The sequence below is a fragment of the Maylandia zebra genome, linkage group LG3 (genome assembly GCF_041146795.1).
Source record: "Maylandia zebra isolate NMK-2024a linkage group LG3, Mzebra_GT3a, whole genome shotgun sequence".
NCBI lineage: Eukaryota > Metazoa > Chordata > Actinopteri > Cichliformes > Cichlidae > Maylandia > Maylandia zebra.
Window position 1 is genome coordinate 59352034 of NC_135169.1, and position 16766 is coordinate 59368799.

Here is a 16766-nt window from a genome sequence, read left to right on the forward strand (position 1 = left end):
TTGCAGTATCTTATTTATTATGAGAATGTCATGCCTGATCATTTGTACCTACACCACCAAAAATGGGGGCAAAAGGGAGGAGATCATGTTTAATCGGTTATAAGAAAAGGTCAGAAATATAAGTGCCGACATGAGCAGTGTCCACAGAAACCTCTGACTCTCAGCTCAAAGCTCATATAAACCATTTCTACAACCAGCAAACAAACAAAGACACCAAACAGTTAAAAGAGCAGTGACGTCACCACGAATCTGTGGTCAGGTAATATCCATGTTTTGATTGATGATTTTCTGGAGTTAAATGTGAAAATACTTTTTAATTTATTTAAAAGTATTTAATAGCATATAACACCCAAAACATGCTGGGTGTGGAAATAAGAAAATCAGAATTTCCTCTGTTTGAGTCACAGTAACTTTGACATAGTAACATTTGCAGTAAGTCCTAAATGTTCACCTTTAAAATCCCTCCCTCTGTTCATTTTGCCCACATCATGTTTCAGTGGTTGGCCTCAGGTTCTTCAGCTTCCTGACAGTCTGAAGTCAGCTGACAGAGTTTCACCTGCTAAATACACAGAAAATCTTGTTAAAGCCGCACAGTTTGCCCAACAGTAATATTCCCATTAAGCCCTTTCTAAACACTTTATAACAATGTGTCATCACTAAATTATAAACTTCTTCTCCAAATCTGCACGACTGCACTTAGTCACAGACTTTATTTAATTGTCCTGCGGCTGCTATCATATATTTGACCAAACAGTTCTTCTCACACAGTCACAGATATATTTCTCTCAATGCAAACTTCACTCATGTCTCAGACAGGAAACTTGAGTTTTTCTTTTTTTTCTGTCCCCACTCATTCAACTAATTTGCATATTGAGTCACATCTCGAGAAGTTGCCCTGACAACAGAAATGCATATTCAAAACATTGCTGCATAATTCAATTATTATTCTTTTATTTTTATTTCTACAGTCGTCACTTCTTTTGCTCAATCAGCTGGAAACCACTTCTAATTCACTATTTTAAACCTGCTTTAAGCTTCTAATCCCTGGTTGGTCCTCCCAGTCACTTTTTCCTTGTCACAAAAGTCGCTCTATTGTCCTGCAACTTCCTGAGTTATTCCTCAGCTTCAGCCTTTAAGTGTGTTAAATCTACACCATTCAGCATTTATGTCATGTATTCACATTCATGAGTGTAAGCATGTCTTCATTGCGTGTATGTTGTGTGTTCATATTAATATTGAGTGTAAGCTGGTCTTCGTTGCCTCGATGTGTTTTTATAATCAGATTTAATTCCTGCATCTTTGCGCTGAACTGTGGATTCAAACTGTCTCACTTCTGATTCTCTCCAAAAATAATTTCACATGTGACAATTTCTACATGTGTGTTTTATATTTTTCTACTCATTTATGTATTATTAGTTCATTTATTTCTTTATCTCTCTCTCTCTCTTACTTTTTTTATTTACCTTTCTGTTGCGATGCTCTGGATGTTTCTAAACCCCACAAATGCAGTCTCACTGTTCAACCCAATTTTCCTATGCTGGCATCCTGGCAGCTGCACGCTTGACTTTTCTCAGTTCATGGGCAGTTATTTTGCGCCTTGGTTTTTCCACACGCTTCTTGCGACCCTGTTGACTATTTTGAATGAAACGCTTGATTGTTCGATGATCACGCTTCAGAAGCTTTGCAATTTTGAGACTGCTGCATCCCTCTGCAAGATATCTCACTATTTTTGACTCTTCTGAGCCTGTCAAGTCCTTCTTTTGACCCATTTTGCCAAAGGAAAGGACGTTGCCTAATAATTATGCACACCTGATATAGGGTGTTGATGTCATTAGACCACACCCCTTCTCATTACAGAGATGCACATCACCTAATATGCTTAATTGGTAGTAGGCTTTCGAGCCTATACAGCTTGGAGTAAGACAACATGCATGAAGAGGATGATGTGGACAAAATACTCATTTGCCTAATAATTCTGCTCTCCCTGTAGACTTTTGTCTTATCGCCTTAACCTCCATGGTCTCAAATTCTTTAAGGATATAATTTATTTTAACCGGATTAGGGCAAATTTCATTTATCAAAATATTCCTGATCACTTTGTTTGTAAACCTGCTGTCACCAAATTCAACTCCAGCTATGCAGAGCTGCCTCAGTCCAGGAGAAATTTTAGAGTGCACAATATCTTCTTTTATCATTGATCTCAAAGGGACTGGGATGGCTTTCACTGGGGATTTATATCTCTTAGCAGTACATCTTACATCAAATTTCTCACAAAACGTCTCATGTTTTAGTAAGACCCCATTATCATCCATAAAATGAGCTACAGCCCAAATCCCTTTAGATCTCCATTCATCCACGTACACAGATTTCCTACACAAACGGATATACCTGTTGTTCCATATAGGGGTGTTGTGAGGAGTAAAGCTATGTTTATAGATTAATTTCCAGTAGAGACGGACCTGCTGATGGAAAGCTGAGAGTTTAACAGGTAACGAACTGCAATCAAAGTCACAACGTAACAAAAAGTCTATTCCACCCATTTTGCCAAAAATCACATTGGGAATAATGTTCCAAAAGGAATTTTTGTTCCTAATGAAAGATCTTAACCATTTCAATTTTAGTACACCATTCATAACATCAAAGTCAGTGGCATTAGCCCCACCCTCTTCATAATTCTTAATCACATCATTTTTCTTTATATAATGACATTTGTTCCTCCATATGAACCTAAAATTAAGAGTATTTATAGATTTAATTAGTTTTGGAGGTATGGGCAGAGAAAAGGCTGGATAGATGAGTCTGGACAGACTGTCCATGTTGGTTAGCAAGATTCTCCCAAACAGAGTTATGTCCCTTTGCAGCCACATGTTTAAAATTGACTTACACTTTTCTATATTGGTACAGATATTCTTATTTTCTGTTGATGTCTTATCCTTGCAAATTACAATGCCCAGATACTTCACCTCTTTTTTGATCTGCATATTATTTATTGCTTGCAGGGGACACTCATGCAGAGCTAGAATTTTGCATTTATTAATATTCAGCTGTAGGCCAGAAGCTTTGGAGAAATGGTTGATCGCCTGCAAGGCTAAAGGAATCTGGTCCTCATTTTTTAGAAACAGGGTGGTATCATCTGCCAGCTGACTGATTATTATCTGTTCACCCATCACAGTTAACCCCTTAATGTGACTGTTTTTAATCAAAATAATTCCTCTGACACAGAAGACCTACATTCCTGGTTTAATTCTTGCTGTCAAAAAATCATGGACTCTGTGGCTCCTTTAAAAACCAGGCAGCTTAAGGCTAAACCTGAGCCTTGGTTTAATGAGAGCAGTCGTGCTGTTAAGAGGGAATGTCGTCGAGCAGAACGGAGGTGGAAAAAGGATAAACTGCATGTATCATTTCAAATTCTCAAAGACTGCTGGCATCGCTACCAGAACACTGTTAAAGAGGCAAAAAGGGAATATTTTGCAAATATTATTTCTTCCAACTGTCATAACCCACGTGTGTTATTTAGGACCATTGACACTGTTCTTAATACTCCTTTGAATGTCTGTTTGGAAGTTTCTCCTGAGATTTGCAATGATTTTCTGAACTTTTTTATTGAAAAGGTTGTCACCATCAGGGCTCTTATCACAGCTCCTGACTCTGACCCCTCTGTCTCTGTCCCTTGCGCTGCTGTTTTCACTCAGTTTGAGCTTGTGACGCTCTCCTCTTTAGAGGATGTGGTTCGCCATATTAAGCCCACAGGTTCCCCACGGGATCCTGTCCCTCCACAATTCTTTAAAGAAATTTTTCCTAGTATACAACAGTATGTCCTTGACATTATTAACAGCAGTCTGTCTTCTGGTGTGGTTCCTGCAAATTTCAAACATGCAGTAGTACAGCCACTGCTTAAGAAACCTGGCCTTGATCACACAGTTTTAGCGAACTATAGGCCTATTTCCAAGCTGCCTTTAGTCTCCAAGGTTTTAGAGAAAATTGTTTTTAGTCAACTGAAAGATTTTCTAGATGAAAATGGAATCTTTGAGGTTTTTCAGTCAGGTTTTAAAACCCTTCACAGCACAGAATCTGCATTACTAAGGGTTTTTAATGACATCCTTCTGGCATGTGATTCTGGTAACCATGTTGTTCTTGTCTTGCTTGACCTAACTGCTGCCTTTGACACAGTAGACCACAATATTTTAATTTCTCGATTACATGATGTAGTGGGTATTGGTGGCACTGCACTCAATTGGTTTAGGTCTTATTTGTCAGATAGAACTTTCTCTGTCAGCCTTCTCGGTTACGAATCGTCTTCTGCTCCTCTGTCATGTGGTGTCCCACAGGGCTCAATTTTAGGGCCACTGCTCTTTTCTCTGTATCTACTGCCTCTGGGTTCTATCCTTAGAAGGCATGGGATCTCATTTCACTGTTATGCCGATGACTGCCAAATTTATTTGACACTAAAACGCAAGGATGCCATCTCCATAAAACCTCTCTTGACATGTCTAGATGACATTAAAGCTTGGTTGGCTCGAAACTTTTTAAATTTTAATAAAAAGAAAACAGAAGTGTTGGTGTTTGGACCCAGTGGTCCCTGTGAGTCCTCCTCTGTTGTTTTAGGATCCCTGGAAGTCTATTTTAAATCTGTTGTTACTGACCTTGGTTTTAAGTTGGACAGTGATTTTAAATTGGACAACCAAATCAGAGCAGTGGTGAAGTCCAGTTTTTATCATTTAAGGCGACTGGCAAGACTAAAATCTTTTCTTTCGAGGCAGCACCTTGAAACAGTGATCCATGCTTTTATTTCTTCCCGCCTGGACTACTGTAACTCACTTTATGTGGGGGTCAGTCAGTCATTGCTCTCACGTCTGCAGCTGGTTCAAAATGCGGCTGCACGACTCCTAACAGGAACTCGAAAAAGAGAGCATATAACCCCCGTGCTGGCCTCTCTGCACTGGCTGCCTGTGTCTTTTAGAGTTAATTTTAAAATTCTTATGTTTGTTTTTAAATGTCTACACAGTCTTGCCCCGCCTTACCTCTCTGAGCTTCTTCATCCCCACATACCCTGTCGGTCTCTCAGGTCAGCTGACCAGCTGCTCCTGGAGGTACCGAGATCCAGGAGGAAGCTCAGAGGGGACAGGGCCTTCTCTATTGTGGCTCCAAAATTATGGAATAATTTGCCCATGCATGTTAGAGAGGCCCCTTCACTGTCCACTTTTAAATCACGTCTTAAAACCCACTTTTATTCCTTGGCTTTTAACCTCAGTGAGACTTAGTTTCTTTTTTAATGCAGTAGTTATTTAATTAATGATTTCACTCTTCTTTTATTTGTTTTTTATTTATATCTCATGTAATTTTATTTTACAGTTCCAATGTACAGCACTTTGTGTCAGCTGTGGTTGTTTTAAAGTGCTTTATAAATAAAGCTGATGATGATGATGATGAAAATAGACAACAGCTCAGCAACCATGATGAACAGAAGTGGTGAGCTGCTACATCCCTGCCTTATCCCTCTATTAACCTCAAACCTTGAACATGTACCATGTTCTAGCAAAACAGAGCTGTTAATGTCATTATATAGCATCTCTATAACATTGATAAATTCCTCTCCAAAACCAAAAGACTGCAGAGTTTTTAATATGAACGTATGTTCAACTGAGTCAAATGCTTTGTAAAAATCCAAGAACAGGATGTACCCTCTCTCTTGGATTAATTCACTGTATTCAAGGAGATCCAAAACCAGCCTAATATTGTTATGAATTAGTCTTCCTTTCAAAAAACCTGATTGTGTTTCACTGATAATGTTTGAGATGCCTTTCTTTAGCCTCTCAGCTACAGCTCCAGACAGGATCTTATAGTCAGTGTTTAGTAAGGTGATGGGTCTTAAATTGTCTAAAATTCTTTTATCCTTACCCGATTTAGGGATCAGGGTTATCAGCCCTTGTTTCGTGCTCGGCATCACTTCTTTTTTCTCTATCGATTCCTTTAATGCATCAAACAATAAAGTTCTTAGGTCCTTCCAGAAGAATTGATAAAAATTAGTAGTGAGTCCATCTGTCCCTGGGGACTTGTTTAATGCCATTTTCATGACCACCAAATCCAGTTCCTCAATTTTAAGCTCTGAATCACACAGATCTTTGAACGGCTTGTCAATACATGGGATGAGATTATGAATCTTATCAAAGAAACTATCAGAATCAGCTGCTGAATATTCTGAGGAGTACAATTTGGAATAAAAAGTGAAGACTTCCTTTTCAATCTTTCTGAAATCTTTACATTCAGTCCCATTTATCAACAAGCTTGAGATTAGATTTCTCTGCTGTCTGCACTTTTCCAGCTTACTAAAATATGATGAGTTCTTTTCACCTGCCTCAATCCACTTGGCTCTCGATCTTATAAAGGCACCCTGGGCTTTCTCTAGGTAAAGATCGTCTAATTTAGTTTGTAACTCCATCAATTTATTCTTTTCTTGCACGTTTAGTTTTTCTTTACTACAGCACTGAGTTATTTCACGAAGTAAATTACTTTCATATTCCCGTTTTTCCCTGTTCAGTTCTTTGCAGAATTTTATAGTGAATTCTCTGATTTTGAATTTAATAAGTTCCCATTTCTGTATATTACCCACTACTGAGTCATCATTTTTTATATCTGTAATTTTATGTCTAATTTTATCACAATACTTGTCCTTATTTAAAAGGCTGGCATTAAATTTCCAATATCCCCTGCTACTACGTTTCATCCTTGTTGGTTCTAAGACAAGATCAATGAAACAGTGATCAGATAGGGGTGCTTTGGAGATTTTAGATTGTGAAGTACACCTCAAAATGTCATCGCTCACTAACCAATAATCAATTCTTGACCTGCTTTCTCCATTAGGTTTAAACCATGAATAATTCTTAACTCCAGGATTCAAACTTCTCCAAATGTCTGTAAAATTATTATCACTAGAAAAGTTCTCAATAATGTTATTCTGTTGCCTCCTTCCTAAGCGAGGAGGCCATCTGTCCATCCATTCATCTGAGGTCATGTTCCAGTCTCCTCCTACTAGGATGTAATCTGTGGGGTACATAACTTTAAACTCTGAAATAACATTTGTTAGATTTTCCAATAGACGTTTATTTTGACCTTCGTTATTATGTCCATAAAGATTTGTAACAATTAGAAATATACCTTCGCTCTTCAAGCTGCAGTTGACCAATGACCCTCACTATCAGCTTTATATGTTATAATCTCCCCTGGGAACTTATTAAAACAAATCGCCACACCTCCAGATCTGTTAGATCCACGACTGAAAAGAATCTTGTCTCCCCACTGATTAGCCCAAAAGGTAACATCGGCATCCACAGAGTGAGTCTCTTGTAAAAACAGACAGTGACATTTTTGCCCCTTGCAAAATAAAAAAAGTGCCTTTCTCTTAACAATTTCCTTCAAACCCCGAACGTTTAATGAACCAAAAGAAATTTTTGAGTGAACCATAATAAGAGTATGCTAAGAAAATAACTTTTTTTAAAAAAAGAAAAGAAAAATATATAAACATGAGTTTAAATTGTAACACTTGTCACCAACTCAGTGACTAATAACCTTTAACTTTAAGTAGAACTCTTTTGTCCCATTAATAATATTCCACTGTATACAGTCTTACATCAAGTCTTTCATTCAACGTCGATGATCCTCCGTCCTTCGATGTATCCATGAGGACCCCGGAAAAAGGCCCGTTTCCCAGCCCGTCTGGCTTGTTCAATTTGCGGCCACAGCCGCCTCCTCTCTTCCCAGTCCTCCCGCGGCAGTACCTCAGCGAAGTGGAAACCGCCGTTCTTACAGACAGCCGAATCTTTGGTGCGACGCCAAATCTCCTCTTTCACGTGTCTCAGAGCAAACGGAATGATGATATGTCGGACCTTGTTCTCAATCTTCTTCCCAACTCTATGCACCACATCCACAGATTCTTCAAGCTTTGATATCATATCAGGTGCGATCTTGCCAAGAATTCCAATAACCAGCGATCTGACACCTTCATCTCTTTTCTCTTCTAATCCTTTAATCCGGAGGCACCACCTCATTTTGTACCTTTCTTGCTCTCACACTCTCTCCTTGAGATCGTAGTTATCTTTGGTCAACTGCTCGTTTCGTCTCTCCAACTCTTTAACCTTTTGTTTACATTCTTTCACCTCCTCCGAGTTGAACTGAACCGCTTTGGCTAGGCTGGCTAGCATCGTACTAGCTTGCTTGCATTGCACACTCAGGTCAGCTAGCTGCTCGTCCACTCTTTTTTCAAGGTTTTTTCTACGTAGTCATGATCCGTTCCTTCTCTGCTGTCTTCCTTTCCATCACATGGCGATGTTGTTTCTTGTTTTTTGAGGTCGAGTTTGAATTTAGCAGGTTTAACTATACTTGGGGCAGTCATTTTACTACTTTCGAGTGGAAACAATAACGAACACAAAGTAAATTCTGGGACAAGTTCAACGAGCTCCTAATTCGTGCGACTGCTCAACTCGCCATCTTGCGCCACCGTCTCACTACTAGATGAACTTGTGACACACATCTGCAGCAGAGGCTGAGTGGCTGCTCTCACACCTGGAGCATCCAAATCGACCCACAAACACGTTGAAAGATGCAATGCCATCAATGTGGATTGTCAAGACTGAGAGACCTCTTCCCTCTGACCCCTCCCCAAACCCTCAAACCCTCCTACCCACCTCGACATACAAACTCTGTGTGGCTTCACGTGTTCTGTTGATGTTTACATGATCGAAATAACTTGAACACAAACACAAACAAACAAAGAGGAAGACCGCACCGGAAGGAAACAACTACAAGTCCCAGCATCCTCTGTGTTTAGGGAGCAGCAGTGAAAGTGAAAGCAGGAGGAGGAAGGTGGAGCTGAGGCAGGTGAGTGTTAACATGAATATGTTTCTTCTTATGACATAAAATAATTCCACGCTGTTCGTGTCTGTGGGTGAAATGTGAGGCCGGTCGGCTCCTCTGAGCGCTGGTTTCCTGTAAGTAGAGAGGAAGTGAGTTTAGTTGAGCCTCCGTTTAGTGTGAGAGAGCAGGAGGAGAGTGAGAGCTGTGCTGAGGCAGGGTGAGTGTTAACACCGCTCTGACATTACTGTGTCTCTGTGGCGGGAACAACAGGCTCCGTCAGTGGAGGCAAAAATAATCAGACTTTGGTTTTTCAAAGGAAACAACTTTATGTCGGAAGTTCCCGCACGCTCATTGGATAACGATGTGTCAATCTCGAGCTATTAGCCAATGAGCGTGCGGATTCACAGAAAGACCCGCCTTTATCACGGGACTTTAAAAACTACAATGGCGACAGAAACTCCGTGAGTGGAGTTCAGGGTGACGTTATGAAACTGTGACGTTTGAGCCACTTCCCGTTGAACGTGAAACTGATGGTTTCTGGTGTTTGGGTCTGTTTTTCTGTATTTATGCAGATAAAGTGTAAACTCAGATGAATTATACCATCAAATGTTAAAGGAAAATCTCAGGATGAGTGTCTGTGAGCTGAGAAGGACGTGAAGCGAGCAGTTTATCCCAGAGCTGAAGCTGCTCTGTGTGCAGAGATGAGCTCAGATTCCTGCTGTGATTGATCAACAGTCACAGAAATGTAGACTTGGGCCCTGTTTCAGGAAGCCGGTTTAGAAAACTCAGAGTGAAAAACGATACTCAGGGTTGAGTAACCCCGAACTGTCCAACTCGGAATATTCGGTTTCAGAAAGGCTGATAACAATTAGTTCAGTCAACGCGGAGTTGCTTTAACCCCAAGTGAAGCCCGCGGACGAGGATACATAAAGCCCTGATAAGTGGAGCACAGATTAAGCGAGTCACCATGGAGACGGAGGGAAAGAAGGCGCGGTCAATGTATTTTACAGCGCTTGAGGCCGAAATTCTGATGGCAGCATATGCCGATAACACGCAAATTCCGCGGAAAAAAGTAACACAGCCACAGCTGCGAAAGAAAGGGAGCATGCATGGCAAAACATAGCCGACAGAGTCAATGCGTGAGTGTTAATATAAACATTGATCTAGGGATTTCCACCCATTTAACACGTTATTTTATCATATGTTATTTTATTTGTTATTTTATACATTTTATTTTGTGATGTGATGTGAGCGCAGGTGCAACCCAACAGGCCCCAAACGTTCCTGGCAGCAAGTAAAAATGAAATATAAAAATATAGTCCAAACAGGTAAGGTGTAATTGTATTATGAGCCATAGTGCTTGGTCTGTTTGTCCCATGTAAATCAATTGCAGTTAGAGGCTACATTAATTTTCTTTCTGTAAGCACTTATTGAAATTATCTGAGCACATTACAAGTACATATTTGCTTACTCTGTATGCTCAAATGTGGCCCGTTATAGCCAACAGAAAAAAAGCGGAGGCCCGAAAAACAGGTGGGGGTCCTCCACCACCACCACTCACAGAGGCTGAGCAGTTGGCCCTCAGCCAAAACAGTGGGCGCCCTGTGGCTGAAGGCATCTCTGCGGGGACATCCTCTGAGTCAGTAACCCCGCAAGACACAAGTGCCTACATAAGGGGTAAATTCAAAATAATACATGATGTGCATACATCCTTTCTTCACAGTCACCTTTGCAGTGCTACTCATTCATTTGATAAACTCTTCACCATAATGGATTATTTTGTAGTGAAGTTATTTTCCTACTGATTTTGCCTTCCCTCAGTCTTGGTTGTCTTTGAGAGCATAATGACAATGAAGTGTAAGGTGATTGGTATGTTTGTTAATTGCCATTTGGTCCCTTGTAAGTTATAAGTGACCTGTATAAACCTCATATTCTATCAGTTGATGGTGATGGTGTACTGCATCTGGTGCAGCCTCCTGTTGAGCCAGACCAACATGCAGTTGTGAGTAATACTCCACAGATTATATGAGTGTACAGTAGAACAGCAATGTTGTTTATTTCTTTACTACAGGAAAATAATGAAGAAACATTGACAGCTGTTACAGAGGAGGAAGCAACAGAGACACTTTATGAGGTGTACATCTTTTAATACTTTGTGTACAGGAAACACAGGCGACCAATAAAGCCAGTTGAACAAAAAATCAGTTTATTCTTCTTTCAACATGTTGAGGTGATGGGTCAAAAGAAATGATTGTGACATATGGTGTCTCTGACTGCACTTCCATCTTGTATGTCCGTGGGAGGGTCAGGATGTTCATGGTTTGGATCACTGCTGATGTTTGGTTCAGAAGGACAGTGTTCTCCTCTAATTGTGGCAATGTTGTGAAGAATCACACATGCCACAATAATGTCACATGCCCTTTCTGGGGTGACCCTGAGTCTTTGCAGGCACTGGAACCGGGCCTTAAGCATTCCGATAGTCATTTCAATTCTGGCTCTTGTCCTGCAATTAGCCAGATTATATCGCTGCTGTGGGCCCGGTTCAGGGTCAGGGTAAGGGGTAAGCAAATAGGGTAAACATGGATACCCCCTATCACCAAGCAAGTAGCCAGTGAACTCTCCTAAGACAGAAGGATACACTTCAGTTCAAATGTCCCTGAAGCAATTGGTCTTTATATATTTTAAAGTATTCTCAACTCACCATGTCCAAATTTTGTGCTCAGTGTACATTCACGGAATATTTGTGAGTCATGGACAGAGCCTGGCCACTTGGCTTCCACATTTGTGATAATGTTGGCAGCATCACATATGATCTTCACAGTGCAGAGAACACAAATTAGCATCCATTACTATAATGAAATAATTTGTTAGTTTGAAATGCTACAGGGAACTATGTACCTGTACATTAATGCTGTGGAAAGACTTCCTGTTCACATAGTCTCCTTCATTTACTGAAGGAGCAATGACTGGAATGTGAGTGCCATCTATACACGCCTGGGAACCCTGAAAATAAATGTAAAATTTAAGTAGTAGTCCAAGTATCACCACATCATAAATTAAGTTTTGGTCATCCTGATACCTGCAATTTTGTGGCATCCCTCTTTGATAAATCTTGTGGGTCTATGACCGGGGAACACAAACGAGTACAGGAGACGTTTCAGTGCAACTGTAACATTCCTGACTGCCCGACAGACGGTAGCCTTGGAAACGTGCTCAGCGTCACCAATATTATACAGAAAGCTCCCGTTTGCAAAAAAACGAAGTGCGATACAAATAATATGTACAGAACTGAGAGGATGTCCGCGATGTGTCACATGCGTAATATATGGCCTGAGGATGTTATTCAAATAACTTATAGATTGTGCTGAGAAACGGTAACGTTCGCACAGAAAATCATCAGGAAATGATGAAATGTCCAAATGCGCTCTAATCACTCTCTCCCGGCGGAGAGCTCTGCGGAGAATTTGGGCTTCAACATCTACTGGCTCTTCAAGGAAGTGGCACGCCATGTCCGACACTTCCTACTGTCAGGTTTCCGACAAAGGGGCGGAGACAGTCAGGGTTAGTTGTAGTAAACCTGCTAGGGGGCAGGTTAGCTTCACGGAGTGTGTCGTCATAGTGACTCACTCAGGCTGCAGCTGAACTCGCTTTGTGAAACCGAAAACCCAGAGTTTTCGTTAACTCAGGGTATACTTACTCAGTTTTTCCACTAAACCGGCTTCCTGAAACAGGGCCCTGTAGTTATTACTGCAGTATGGTCACAGCAGATACTGATAAACATGTATTATGAGGATGGATGATCAAGTTTCTCACTCTCTCCTTTAAATCTCAGTTTTTTCTTCTTCACAGTTTATCTGTTAATTTATTAATGAATAACACTGAAAGAGTTTCTGTTATATTTCCCCTTGAACATCAGCTTATTAGGGCGGCATTAGGAAATAGCCCCCCTCCAAAGAATGAATAAATGAATGATGATAATAATAAAATGATTCAAAAGCAGAGCTCAGAGTGGTAGAATGGTCAAACATGGATCCACGGGTGGTTCAACTGCATTTGGTGACGTGACTAAAGCAAATCTTTCAAATAATCCCACCATCAACGGGATGTTGTCTCCTTTACTACGGTTACTTTACTTGGTCACCGTGTGAATTTCTTTGAAATGAACCAAATTCTTTTATTTGTTGGTTGTTGCATATTTAACCTCTACAGTCAGGAAAGGAGGAGATGAGGCCTCAACAATGTTGGGTTGTAGCTGTGCTTCAGGTTAGAGTGAGTGTCCATGGAATAAATGTAAGTCAGTGAACTGGAAACATGACTGTGTTCAAACTTTGTTTCCTTTTTATAATGAGTCTAATCAAAGGTGGACAGAAGTATCTCCACTGTGACTTTTCTGTGTCACCATCAGAGCTTCTGCACAGTGTTTCTGGGGCAGATAACATTGCAGCATTATGGAGACATTATGGAGACAAAAAGAAAAGCGTCTGGACTTCTTTAAGTTAAACTTAAAGGAATCCAGACGCTTTTCTTGGACTGTTCAGTGTTTAGTCTCATTCACACACTCCCTCAGACTCTTCACACACTGATTTGCTGACATAAACACACTCCTGTGTGCTCTCTTGGCTTCACACACACACTGAGGACCATCTACAGACTGTGAGCTCCGTCTTCTTTGTCTTTGGAGCCGAACTCTGACAAAGTTAGGAACAAAACTTTCTCCAGCGTGTGAACTTTCCTCCTAGACTCAGTCTGAGCAGTCAGACCACATATTTCTAAAGCAGCACATGAAGGTGTGGCTCACACACACACAGGTGAAGGAAACAGCTGCAGTATTAAAAGCTGCTTCACTGTCTACAAATATATGAACTGAATGTTTCTTTCAGGCTGTAAAAACCTTATTTATCCTCCATTACACTCCTGCATTCAGAGCATTACTTCTGTTATATTAGTACATGTATTTTATTCTGATGAACACATGAAACTCTGAGCTGGATTGAATCCATTGAATCAGAGTCCAGGACTCAGACTAAACACACTGAATGTGTCCTGAGCTCGGCCGCTGTTCCACAGTAACTGCTGTCAGAGTCACTGTTACTGAGTTAGCTTAGCTAGCAGAGCAGCTAGCAGTTAGAGTATGAACTCTGTAAGCAGTCAGCTCGGTCCTGGACATGGTTACTGACATAAAGCTGCTCTCTGCAGCCATGTTTGACCTTTGTAGGACTACAGTAATGGAGGATTTGGAGGCTGAACTGGGCTCTGTGACACTTTTTGTAGTGAACTGATGAAAGCTGCGTCTCAGATGGATGTTAGTCCAACACATCAGACACGACCTCTGCAGATCTCAGTTGATGTGCACATGAATGATTTGTGTTTCCTCTGCAGGTGAAGGTAGAAAGTGTGTGTGAGCTGATGTGAATTGAGCAGCATGGATCAGTGTGAGGACAGAGAGGAGGGAGTCCTTCCCTCTAAAAGCACTCTGTGTGGGGAACATGAGAGCCAGACCAAAGCTCAGAGGTGAGATGACCATCTCTAACTGTCCATGACTCTTCTCCATGTCACAGCTCAGCACTCACATCACTGCTCCATCATTATTCACACTCATACCTCTGTGTGTGTTGTTTTAAAGCCCAGAGCTGTGGGGCGTACCAGGCTCAGCTGGACATAACCCTGAAACTAATCCAGAGCCTGGACCTGAACCCAGCTGTGTTTCTTTAAAGAGCAACGTGTCGAAGGATGTTGTTGTAAAATTTAACAAAAGACTGTTATGTGACAAAGAGTAAGTACATTATTTTTATGAGATTGTTCATCATGTCTTTAATTTAATATTTCCAGTTTTTCCTTCCTGTCTCATGAAGCTGTGACATTTATTCTTTTTCTTTTAGGATCAATAAGAGGCCAGAATCTCCTGGACCTGAACCCAGCTGTGTTTCCTTAAAGAGCAACAGGTCGAAGGATGCTGATATAGACTTTAAAGGCTGTTCTTCTGCTGCTGAGAGGTAATGTGTGTCTAGATGTTGTTCCTGACTCTGTATTTCTGAATAAATCCTCATGTTTAATATCAGCTCAGCTCTTTTTCACACACATTTCTATGTTGGTATGTGAAGCGGTGTGTGTTGGAGTGTTTCCACAAACACAGCAGTCAGAGTGGAAAGAGTGGATGTTGTAGGAGGTGTTTGTGTAGTGAAGAGGCTGAGTGTCTGTAGGACTCCAGCTGCTCCAGCAGGTGTCTCCTTTGTGCTTTGCTTCAAACACAGTGTAGGGAGGAGCTTCCACTCAGGTGTTTCAGGTGTTGCTGGATGGAGGAGGACAAATAGTTTTTCCCTTCAGTGACACTTCAGCAGCTCAATGTTCTGGGAGATGTTTGTCTTTATGAAGGTTTATGGATTCTTGTTCTTACTTTGGTTAAACTGAGCAATACATTTTCCATCTAACATTTAAAGTAAATTTCCAGGTGAATAAAAGATCTGCAGCTGCAGCCTCTGTGATGTTTCACAGTCTGAAAGTAACAAATTCAACCAGAGTTCAAACAAAGGCTTAATATACGTGTGTGTTTGATATAATGCCAACAAGTACAAACAGGTGTTCTTACAGGTCTTAATCACAGAGGTCTGATAAGTCTGGTGACTTTCACACTCAGCAATTTTGCTGCCTTTTATTTTATATTGGCCTTTTTAAAGCCCTTCAAAGTCTCCCACATTCATACAGAGCTTTTAACACCAAACTCCTTTACAGTCCTTCTCCTCTCACACACGATCACACGACTGATTTGTCTGCAGCAGCTGTGTTACTGCTAGTATTTTATTATGTGTGTAATCTCCTCATATTGTTCCTGTGGTTTAGTTTGACTTCCTTCTGCAAACTCAGCTGCTCTGTTGCTGATACACGGCTCCATGAATATGATTGATCAGATGCTGCCAACACCATGTGTTTCATGTGAGCGCTCAGCTGAAACCCTGGGTTGACTTATCGAGTTAATAACAAGCTTCACGTGACTGTGAATGCTAAAGTGAATCAGATAAAGGAAAGAGACCCTGCTAATGTTGGACTCACTTCTTAGTGTAGATCCCAGGAGGAAGTTCAACATAGCCATTCTTTGTGCTAGCTCGACCAAACCTGAGACCACAGTGCAGGATAATGATCATCATCTGTCTCTGTCAAGGACATTTAAAATCCACAAATAACAAACATAATTATATTTGATCATTAAAAATGATGATTAAACAAAGTGTCAAACATACTTAAGTAGAAGGACTGATGTTTGTGTTAAAATACCCTCTTAAAGCTGAAATAATGATTCAACTTCTTTACTCAAGTAAAGGTAAAAGAGTACAGGCTCTGAAATGTACTCACAGTATTAAAGTAAAAACGCCATCTTTGAAGGAAATTTCTGCCAGTTTTTGTGCAAAGTTACCTGAATTTCTACCTCCAACATTAATATGAGAAAATTATCTGAACTTTTATTCTAATGAATTTAATCAGCTTGAACATTTTGTAGCACAAAAGTAGAAAAAACCCAAAGGGAATCAAAAATAGCTCCGTTTGCTGTTGCCTGCATTGTAGATGGGCGGCTTTGCCTCAACACCTAAACAGGAAAATGAGTTTAGTCAAGTATTAAAGTGGGATTGAAGAGGTGAGGAAACCAGAGATCAGGTGTTGTGGTGCAGCATTAAGATAAGATGGGGCCTGATTATTTAAGACCTTGTATGTGAGGAGCAGCCAATGAAGGGAAGCCAAAACAGGAGAAATCTGCTCTCTTTCTAGTCCCTGTCAGGACTCTTGCTGCAGCATTTTGGACTAACTGAAGGCTTTTCAGGGAGTTTTTTGGACTTCCTGATAATAATGAATTACAGTCGTCCAGCCTGGAAGTAATAAATGCATGAACTAGTTTTTCAGCGTCACTCTTTTTAGCATTTTTTAAC

The 16766-nt window shown here is 40.6% G+C and overlaps 1 long non-coding RNA gene and 1 pseudogene across 2 annotated transcripts in view; one reads left to right on the forward strand and one right to left on the reverse strand.

Moving 5' to 3' along the window:
- The window catches only part of LOC112433074 (NACHT, LRR and PYD domains-containing protein 12-like), a 168770-nt pseudogene that overhangs the window by 41830 nt on the left and 110174 nt on the right, over positions 1 to 16766 (forward strand). The gene's annotated exons all lie outside the window — the stretch shown is intronic.
- LOC143416866 (uncharacterized) lies at positions 10871 to 11834 on the reverse strand. The gene is made up of 3 exons (XR_013097120.1): positions 11749 to 11834; positions 11552 to 11663; positions 10871 to 11471 (listed from the first exon to the last, which is right to left on the reverse strand). It is a non-coding gene; the product is annotated as an uncharacterized LOC143416866 (long non-coding RNA).